This window comes from Triticum dicoccoides, chromosome 7A (genome assembly GCF_002162155.2).
Source record: "Triticum dicoccoides isolate Atlit2015 ecotype Zavitan chromosome 7A, WEW_v2.0, whole genome shotgun sequence".
In the NCBI taxonomy this organism is placed as follows: domain Eukaryota; kingdom Viridiplantae; phylum Streptophyta; class Magnoliopsida; order Poales; family Poaceae; genus Triticum; species Triticum dicoccoides.
In genome coordinates, this window is record NC_041392.1 from 140,503,666 (window position 1) to 140,514,510 (window position 10,845).

Consider the following 10,845-nt stretch of genomic DNA (forward strand, 5'->3'; position numbering starts at 1 on the left):
GGCTAGTTGGCCGAAGGGTGGTTGAATCTAGGATTTAGGGGGAATTTTTGGGTGGGGGAGGATTTTTGCACGGTGGGCGGGGGGATTTTGGCGCATGGTCGGTTTCTCCAAGTGCAGTCCCACGTGTCAGTGAAGAGGCAAGCCGAAGCGCGTTCAGTTTGTGTGAGTCGTGTGCAGGACCGAACGTGTGTGGGGTGCAATGCGACCGCGACAGGGGTGTTGTGAGTGTACCGCCTTTTTTCCTTTTAAACTAGGTGCTTCGCCCCCTAAAAACATGTTGCTTCGTATGATCCATCGATACTACTACTAGTAATCTGGTAATCCCAACTAAAACGACACGGTCGGGTCTTTTCCCGCGCGATATGTTGGGAGGTTGGCATAGTTTGGTTTTTTAGGACGAGTAATGCTACACCTACGTAATCCCAGATATGTAATTAACATAATGTGAAATGTGTGAGCAGTTGATTGTAGATTGGGGGGAGGGAGGGGCTCACCACCATGAAAATCAGGGGAGGAGAGAGAGAGAGGCAATTTACGTTAACCCTTTCATAGGTTCCCGTAGATGTAGAAAGATGTGAAATGCGTGAATGTGTAGTGGACATACTATTGGAGTGCCTAAGATAAATTGTGTATGTATAGACCCTATGTGCTTATTTTACTTCGCATGTTAGCTTTGTCTCGGTTCAATAAAAAGCAGTGGTGATGATGGTGTGCCTGTCATCCTGCAATATAGGTTGTTCGATCTATATCTAATGGATAGGAAGGAAACTATGACAATTTACCCGCACTCCTCTCCATATTTGCAGATAAGGCCCTCCCTCATTCATCCTTCTCTCCCACAAGATCTTGATCTTCCGTGCAACGTACGGGCATCTTGCTAATACTCCTACAATATACTATATTATTGTGAAAGTTCATATACACCGGCCGAGATTAATGCAAACACGGCAGATTTTCATTACATTTCAAACTTTTATAGGACAGAAAAATAAAATAAACCTGACCCTAAACCTATTCTACGGCAGCGACCGACGTCCTCCATCTGCGATCTCTATGTACGGGGGCGGGGTTCAAGACTCGTGAAGTGAAGGTACGGTCTCCAGCGAGGAAGAGTAGAACACGGGATACGGACCTGCCAGTTGGCACACCATGCATGCCATGCCGCCTCCCATGCCCTACTCATCCTTGGAGGAGTCCCCGACCTCGACGGTGCCGGACGTTGGACGGCGGCAAGTAGGACGCATGGCTGCCGGTGCTCCTGTCATCGGCCGCCAGCGTGGCCACCGCTTGTGCGGTCGCGTCCACATCCGGCTACGCCGCTATTGCATCGCAAGATGCGACTTGAGTGAGGGCGGCGACCTCAAGCTTCATCCCCGAAGACAAGCTCTCCCGCAGAGCGTTCGCGCTTGCGGTCATGGCGGATGTGGTGCCAGGTAGGAGGACGATGCGCTATGGTGTGGAGGTTAGCTGGGTGTTGCCGCTTTAAGTAGCGCATTCCGGTGAGGCCAAGCGTCCTGGTGCGTCATTAAGTCACTGGAGTTGGTTCCTTGGGCACTGAGCCTCTTAACGACGGCATACGGATGGACGGCATGAATGCGGGCAGCTGGCGCTGGCAGGGAACGCATCGCGCGACGGCGCGAGGGACGAGGGTTTTTGGTGTGCCATGGTAGTCAGCTGCGGTCGTGGCAACGTTGGAGATGCCCTTTGCTCACATGCGATCCCCGCATGTCATTGAATAAGCAAGATGACCCGGCATCGTCTCAGGTCCTGAGGATGCAGTTGGCCGCGCTACACCACTCCCTGGACGCGTCCCGGCGCCCCGTGCATCCTCGACAAGCCGGGTGTTGGGGTGTGTTTGGATTATGGCCAAAGTGCACCTTACCAAAATTTTGGTCATGACCCAAAGATTGGTCTTTGTTTGGATGGTTGCCATTTTTTTGGCATACCAATGAACTCTAGCCAACTCTAGTTCATTTTTCTTGCCAATATCGGCCAAATCATGGGAAACCAAAACCTCAACCAAAATTTTGGCTGCCCAATGCTTTGATGGGGCAACCTTGGGCACAAACCAAACATACTATTGGTCGTGGCACCGCACTAACGCTACCCTCGGCACACTGAAACCGGCCGTGTCTAGCAACGATGAGCGTGTCACTCACCACGGTCGTCATCTCCAGAGGCGGTGCTGGAGCTGCGCCACGTTGTTGGCCCCCAGGACCCACAAGAACAGTTGCTGGTGGCAAGGAGGTCATGGGCCAGCTCCTCCATTGGACTAGTCTGTGCTACGTCGTCCCGACAGGTGTGCCCCACATGTCGGTTTCCTTGTTTTCCCGGCCATATTCGAGCGTCAGTGCTCCGTGTTGCGCATTAGGCCTTTCACTATGTAGGCCAAGCAAGACAACTTATTGTTTATTTGAGCCGTTCAAGTATAATCATGTGGCGTTTGCTTATTTCTCATTCCTCTCCAACCCTCTTCTCCATCGATCATGTCGCCCTCCGGTCGAGTCCATCCTCTCGGATGCCTCATTTGAACATTCCGTCGAGTATCATTCGCATGTGGGCCTAGACCATGCTTGGATTTCCAATGTTTTGTAATTTGTCTGACATGCATACAAACAAATGGTTCGTTTAAAGTTTCGCTTTTCCTCCACTACGTGTCGCTTCGCGTCTTAGTTTTGACATCCCATTCGGTTCATGCCTCGACACATGTTGACGAGATCGATTGATGTTCAGAGATCAATTGCGTTTCGTGCAAGGAGATAAAGGTTTGGTCTGTTTCTACGATAGAAATGACCCGCGGGGGGTCTGTGGGGATCAGAGGGAGTATATTGTACGCTCATAAGAAAAATGAACGTATTGTACCCACCCTAGTCCTCTTTCAATCGATCTCCTGACCCAGAGACGAAATCGAGAGAGAACGAGTGGGGGCATGTGTGATACCTAAGGCAGATTCAAAATTTTGAACCGGTGATCATAGCATCCGCAAATCATATATAAAGGGTATTCAATGTTCATTTCATTTTTGAATGTACAATATACTCCCTCCTATCCTTTCTAGTTTACATATAAGTTTTATGTGTAGTCAAAGTATCTCTACTTTGATCAAAAAAACTATCAACATTCAACAACGCCTAATCAATATCGTTAGATTCGTAAGTACTCCTAGATTTTTACTCGAGATGGTTTCCAATTTGTTTTCAACCACGTGAATGTGCTTGTTCTCGCGCATGCTCTTCCTACTAGGATTTCGCCACGTATAGCCAGTCCAATAGTAACTTTTTTAAGCTCCCTGTCCAATAGTACTAGTGGAGTACTGACAACATCTGTACTAGAGTATGCAGTGCTCATAGTAGTACTCCCTCCTTCCATTTATATAGGGCCTATGTGGAGGAGAGAGATGTGAAAAAGTAAGGGGAGTATGCTTTGTGTAAGTTGCATGTCATATATTATTACTCTAACATTTGGTCAAAGTTAGCCTCAAAAAACGCATTAGGCACTGTATAGTAAATGGAAGGAGGGAGTATTAGTGGAAGTGGATCCTCTGGCGTAGGTATCCCTGCCTTACCCTCCCTTTCGGTCACTTACTGGCGGACCCCATGCTTGCTAGGCCCCGCATGTCAGTTACTCAATGGGTTCAGCCACGTCAGGGTATCCTCATCCGTAGTATACTCCCTTTATTTTTATTTACTCCGCATAAAACAGAGGGAGTGTTAGTATAAATGACACGGGCGGGGGAGGGGGAGGGACGTCGGTTTGCTCTCAACTGCGGTCCCACAAGCGAGCGAAAACGCAAGATGAAGCGTGTTCCATTCGGTGAGCGACGTGGAGGGTCCAGCTTGCCGGGCTGCAACGCTAACGCGACAAGAGCGATGTGCAGTCAAAACCGATTGACCGGTCATCTCCGGAACCACTATTCACACCAGAACCTTCGCTGCTCGGCCTACGCCAGCCACTGCCCTAAAACCACACCTAATCTCCAGCCCCTTCCCCCACCTTTCGATCCCCTAGCCCGCATCAAGCGCCCCTAGTTTGCCGGAAAGCTGTGGTGCACCGCAAGATCACGTACTACAAGATACTGACACCGGAGCGCCGCGCAGAAATCACGGCAGCGGTCCGCACCACAGACCTCCGCTCCCAAGCTCGCTTTGTGGCGGGCCAATCCCCGAGTTCTTTGGAGCCAAGCTACGAGGAGGAGGAAGCCAATCCAATGTTCATGGCGAAGGTCGTGACGTAGAAGGCCCCTGATGGGTATGAGACGATGGACGTCGACTTTGTGCGGGCGTCCGAGTCCCCCATGGTGCAGGCAGACCAGCGGTTCAACCTGGTGATACTAAAGGAGGACCGGGAGGCAGAGGCTCAACTCGACGTGGAGCGCGCGCATGCTGCTGCCATCGACGCTCTCCTGCAGGCGGAACCGGATGTCGTGGATGTGAACCGGGCGGCGGAGGCTCAACTTGAGGCGGAGCGCGCGGATGCCGCTCCCATCGAGGCCCTCTTGCAGGCGGAACCGGACGTCCTGGACTTGAACCGGGTGGCAGAGACTCAACTCGACGCGGAGTGCACGGATGCCGCTCTCATCGAGTCCCTCCTGCAGGTGGAACCGGACGTCCTGGACTTGAATCGGGCAGCGAAGGCTCGACTCGACGCAGAGCACGCGGATGCCGCTGCCATCGAGGCCCTCCTGCAGGCGGAACCAGACGTCTTCGACTTGAACCGGGCGGTGCTCTCGTCCATGCAGAGCGCCCGCGCGCTCTGCGTGAACGGGGAGCTAGAGGCCGAGGGCAACCACAGTGCGGAGACACACATTGGCAGCTACGGCTGGTTCACGCCGGCAGCCAAAGACGACGAGGCCGTCTCGTTCTGCGAGCAGTGATAGTTTTTCTTTATGCTGTTGTTTTTATGGATCTTTTGCTGTGTAAAAACATATATTGTTATGCAAGTCACCTGACTTGGGTCAGTCTACCATTTCAGGCGGTTGGACGAATATCCTACATCTCGTAACCCTTCTTCCTCACCTCTTCTTCTTCCCCAACAGACCACTGCACGGGCCGTATGGATACTCCCCAACATTCGGTTGGATAAACATACTCTATGAACGAAAATTATGTGCCAGCGGTAGGATGGCTGAGTTTGGTTTGTTCACATGCGACAGCACGTGTCAGTGAGGGTGCGTTCCCTTGGTTGGGTTTGCGGCGTGCAGGAGCGACTGTCTGAGGGTGCGGTGCGACCATGGCGTGCAGGAGCGACCGTGTGAGGGTGCGGTGCGATCGTGACAGCCGTGCGCAAGTGTACCTCCTTTTCATTTTGAAAACTTTAGGCAAGCTTGGCAAAAATGTGCGGCGAAGTATGGCAATTCAAGGCCTAGACCCAAACAAGATAAGTATGTACTAGGAGTACTAGTGTTAAAAAAGAAAGGCGGGGTTTTCCTTCGCGGGATTAATCGATACAAATCCTCATTTCACGTGTCAATTAATGCGTATTTTTTCTGCAAAGCCCAAAGAGCTAACCATCTCACTCGTCATCGCTTGATTAATGCAGCGCCATGCAAACCAACCTTCTCACTTCCGCATGCATGCAGGGGATATTAATGTCCTTGGTTGCTAGTATACTCCCTCCGTTCTTTTTTAGTTTGCGTATAACTTGGCGCATGCATACCAAGCAGACCACCCCGTGCATTATTTTGGACAATTTTACCCCTGCATGCAAGGACCTAGAGAAATGTATGGCTCTTAATACACATGGAGTCATTGGCTCCTTTTCCTTGATTCCTGCTTGAGTCTTCTCGGATTCTCCGCAAGCGCGCTTCCCCTGCCTCTTATATGCATGTTGCATGCATGCGTTTGGTCTGTCATCACTCCCGGGCTGCATGCACAGCTATAAAGCAAGGGTAAAAAATTGCATCAATTTTGCCTTGATTAGTGTTAGTGGCCTTTTGCAAATTGTAATTTTGATATATTGGCCTTGTGTACAAAAAAATGGAGGTAGTAACTATTATATTTGACTTCCTTCCCCATTGCGGTGACGTCGACGATATCTCGAACGTTGTGGTTTGGCGAAGTGCGTTCGACGGAGAAAACCATTGAGGGAGACCACGGTAAGTCGTTCGCAAGTGTCGCCTGCAAGCCGAGACAACCGCCTTATTTGCATCCAGGAAGTCCGTTGAACCAAAGGACGCGTAAATGTACTAGAACTACTAGTACACAATAGCGTCGTCCGTCCAGCTTAGTGCGGTGAGATGGTTTCTCGAAGAAGACGATGGAGAAGTAGAGTCAGCGAAGAGTGAAATGATGGTTGCTTCGTCCATGCTTTGTGATTTGACACCTCACTGCTTTGTGATTTGTGATAGAAGGGACAGGAGAGTAGACTATGTGCTCTATAATGTACATGCGTCCAAGCACGGGAGAAAGAGGAGAGACGTTGCATTTTTCTATTCCTTCAATCAATCAGGGTGCTTCGCTTTCATCCTTTTGGCTTTGGCACACCGTCCACAATGCTTCCCACGATGCCAAAAGCTATTTTCACATTTGGCTACACATTGTGGATGCCCTTAACCGTACCACTTGGTTTTGCTCCTGTGTGCTATCTATACAAATCTCAATTATATTGATCTAAAAAAATTTAGAATCAAGATTAGTAAAAAGGAGGTGATTTTGCCGCGTGGATGGCGGGGGAGGTTTCTTATTTTTAGAGGATGTTGTCCTGGCGGTTTGCTAACATGCAGTCCCACGTGTCAGTGCTTTACCAAGCCGATCCGCATCCCACATGAGGCAGAAGCAACACATGGTTAACTTGAAGAAGATGAGGGAGAAGCGGATTCAGCAACGAGTGAAATGATGGTTGCTTTAGTCCCTCCAACTTCTTTTTTTAGCATTATTACTTCGTCCCTCGAACTTAACTGTGGGAAAGGTGCGTCTTTGTGATTTGACGCCTCATTGCTCATTACTACGCCGGCGCCATGACTGGGTGCTTCACCCCGGCTGCTCTGCACTGTATTCCGGTATGGCACGTGGACCCGGTAGCTTGATGTCCCACATGTCGGTGAAAGGGACTAGAGGATTTATGAAAGCGAGTGCTCCACTATTACGAAGGAGGAGTACACGACACGACGGCCTAGTGAACTGTCACTTGTACTGTATAGTACTATAGTTTTGTTGTTTCGAACAATCCATCGATACAAACCCGATTAAACAGGAAAGGGCGGGATTTTTCCCACGCGGTATATGATACTGGCCATACATTTCAAAGGCAATTTTAATGTATGCAAACTGAATAATTAAGTAACAATATGATATCTAGTAAAACTAAAAACACATATGATTTATTGTGTTAGAGTGTAGTAGTAGTGTTGTATTGCATAGTTGTTAGATGTAAGATGCGAGAACATGTAGAGATGTAGTTTTGGAGGGCCTACAGAGAGAAAAGCGTAATATGTTCACCGAACTTCAGAATAAGCTGATTACGGTCACTATATACGTTTTGCGGTGATTATACGGTCACTTGCTCACGGTTCAGCATCGGATTGCACTCTGTTGACCGGCCAAATAGTCTGCGTGGCACCATGTTGACTAGTTAAATTGACCACGTTCCTTGTGGGTCCCGCGTGTCAGTTCGCATAGGGGAAAGGTCAGATAAACACAAATTTATGCAGGCGCGACAAGACTCCAACCTGTGCGCGGGAATCACCTGGTTGTGTATGTGTCTGTCAGGGCATGATGTGTGCACATGCACGTGTAGGTTGAGCACTTGAGCGTGAGAGTGTGTGTTGGTCGTGTGGTGTACTGGTGTGTGCATGCGTGCGTGCGTGTGTGCGTGTGAATGTTGCGTGCGTGCGTGGCTGCGTTAGTGTACGTGTGAGTGTTGCGTGCGTGCATGTGTTCGTGTGAGTGTTGCATGCATGCAGTTCGTGTGCATGCGTGCGTGTGTGTATAATCACCACACCAGCTCCTGTGTGTTAAAACAGACGGCTCAGATACCAATACAAGGCCACCTTGTTCGTTGTGCCCGTGGTCATGACTTCGAACCACCGCCCAATATTTTTTTGTCGTTTGTGTTCACTCTTACTAGCAAGATGCATGTGCGTTGCACGTAACATCAGGATGCATTTGTATGACTAGTTTATCTTGTGAGAGAAAAGCATGAATGAGGGAAGGCCTTATTTGCAAATGTGGAGAGGTTTGTGGGTACCTTTTTGCAAAATTGCCATAGTTTCTTTCCTATCCGTCAGATATAAATCGGACGGCCTATATTGCAGGATGGCAGGCACACCATCATCACCAACTCTGTTTTTTATAAGAGTGTATTTTACAAGAGTGTAGATGTAGAGTATATACAAGCCGACAGGTGGGCCCGATGGTAGTGAGATAATGTGATGCAACACTAGAGGTGCCACGTGGAGCATTTAACTGGTCAACTAGTCGTGTCTAGAGCAAATATAGAGTTGTACGGTGAGCCCGTGACCGTATAATAACCACAAAACGCAAATGGTGACCGTAATGAGTGGATTCTGAAGTCCAATGTACGTATTGTGCTTTTGCTTCAAATACAATGATTGTCACTGTATATATCGCGAGAGAAAGATGAAACATGCGTGAATGTGCTGGGGGCTTACTTTTAGAGGACCTGGAGATAGTTTGTGTGCGTACGTGAAAGGGGCGTAGAGGGGGGGGGTATGCGATGGAGAGAGAGATGCTCTTCGTTTCTCTTTATTATGACTAACTTTATATATAGTATAAAAATATACAAATTCACAGTGCAGAATAAATATCATTGTGGGCACCATGCAATGCAAATTAGCATGCATACTCCTCCATATAACTTCGTAATGTTGTATATATGTAGAAATTCTAAAATAATTTTTTGGCCACACTTTATTCAAAAGGAATGTTGTATGCGAAGTAAACGTGAAGAGAGGGCTTTTTAGATCAATGGGGTACGTGATGTAAAATATGTGAATGTGTAGTTGATGCATTTGGCAGGGCCTAGAGAGGTATGTGTGTGTATTACGTATTCGAGAGAGGCATGGATAGAGGGGACGGCGGGGGCGTGGGAGAGATAGCACGAGAAATGAGAGTGGTCTAGAGAGAGAGACGAATATGACGTCACGGCGAGAGATTCCCTTGAGTGTGTATATGCAAGGGGGGAGTGGATAGAGGCACCAGGAGAATATATTTTGTGTGTGGTGTCTCTGTTGGTATGTGTGGGTGTGAGAAGATAAGGAGACGTGGGGGCAGAGGGTGTGTCACCGCGTGAGGTCCATTGGGTCAAGGTGAGGCCCTTCGTTCGGTTCCGTCCTGCGCCACATTGGTTGGCCCGTGACGCATTTAGGGAGACCCATGGATGACTAGTCGTACAAGACAAAGATATCATAATTGTGAAGGACTCTGTGTCCACTGACAAAGCCAGCTAGGATTTGTAACCCTAGGTTCTCGGACTAAGGCAACCCATTTATCTCTGATATTACAATTCATCCAACCTAACTTTAAGGGGCATCCTACAGAATGCTCTGCTAGAATCATACTCATCGATTAGGAAGAGAGGTGTGAGACAATGCGTGAGAGACAGGCCTAAAGATAATGTGTGTACAGGAGACACGTAGGCAGGTCTATGTATATAGAAAGGTTGATGGGGATTGTGCGTGTGTATGCTTGCGAGAGGAAGAGTGCTTGTGATAAAGGTTAGTGAAAACAGTCGTAAATGGTTACAAGAGGGAGGGAGGGTTATATCGAGAGCATGTGTGCGAGAAAGACACCTCGGGAGGGAGTGTGTGAGCATGTGTGAGAGACCACCGATGGAGAGTGAAACTACACGTAAAAGACTGTTGTACACATTGATTATAAAGATATAAATTGTATCCAAATATTAGGATGGGATCATGATATTTGCAGTTCGCGTAAGGAACGGTCATTGATCCATCAGACATCTAGATTCTATCGAATTTGAGCATGTCTATGTTATTATTCGACACAATTGATCCACATAGTTAGTATTTTGAACTCCAGACAATGCATCGCTTTAGCAATCGTATATAAACGTGAGTATAGTTCATGTTGTCTGTGTAAAGCACATTATACATACGAAAGTTACACAATGAACATTATAAATAGCTACCTATGAACTAGCATACATTTGAATTCAACTTAAGGTGGTTTAAAAAAAATTGAATTCAACATGAAGTCCATTCAATTATTTGAATTTGATATCATGGCATTTGTAAATCATACCTAAATTATGGGGGCACCAATCTTTGCTCTGATTTTGTACATAATAGCATATGTAGTCATGTACAAAATAGATTCAAATTTAGCTCCTCCATTCCAAAATAATTGTAGTTATAGGATTTTCAAGTGTCAAAATTTCAAAAATAAGCGGATAATTTAATGAGGTTTTCAAACATACAACGTCAAATTTAACGTTGTCTATTTAGGTCAATCCTCAAAGTTCAAGAGTACTCTAAACGTGAATGCTTATGTTTCACAATTTCGAACGAAACGCCAAAAGAGCATCTACTTGCCCGAAACCGCGTGAGACCAATGTTTGGTAGTACAATGAAATTACTTTTCTAATAACTCCGAACCGTGAAACCTACCGGCCTGACGTCCAAAGGTCTAAACCGGGGTAGGTTTGTAGCTTCATCTAGACGCCACACAACCGCCTCCGAAAAACATTCATACACAATGGCCGCCTAAGCACACTTGCGCGCGGCCGAAATCGCTCCCGCTCACTATTTGGGACACTTGGGATTACCATCCTACCCCCGACCCGCAGTTGGTCCGAAATCTAAGAGGGGGCAAAGTTTGTACTTTCCCCAAATTTCAAACAAGCGCGGCCCATCTTCTGTTCAAAAAA